Consider the following 575-nt stretch of genomic DNA (forward strand, 5'->3'; position numbering starts at 1 on the left):
ATCATGATAAATATATTAAACTAAAGATGAAAATCATAATAAATTTACTAAACGAAAAATAAGAATCATAATAAATTTATTAAACTAACAATGAGAATCATAATAAATATATTAAATTAACAATGAGAATCATAATAAATGTATTAAACTAAAGATGAGAATCATAATAAATTTATTAAACTAACAATGAGAATCATAATAAATGTATTAAATTAACAATAAGAATCATAATAAATTTAATAAACTAAAGATGTTGTGTTTCATATCTTCTGCTCGTTTTTTCTTTGCACATCGACTCAAACATCCTTCAGCTTCTCTGCAAACTGCTGGAGGGAAGATTATTTCATAATTTCAGCTTGTTCAAGCTTGTGAGCAGCTGCCATTCATGGCTGAGTGAATAAAAACAGCTAAAGGTTCAAGTGAATATTACAGAGACATGAAAAACCAGAAGAGTAATGGAGTTACATACATTATATATACGTTTTTTATATATATATATATATATATATATATATATATATATATATATACGTTATATACATAATGTATATACATAACGTCTATACATACATATA

The sequence above is a fragment of the Nematolebias whitei genome, chromosome 16 (genome assembly GCF_014905685.2).
Source record: "Nematolebias whitei isolate Nwh7 chromosome 16, NemWhi1, whole genome shotgun sequence".
NCBI lineage: Eukaryota > Metazoa > Chordata > Actinopteri > Cyprinodontiformes > Rivulidae > Nematolebias > Nematolebias whitei.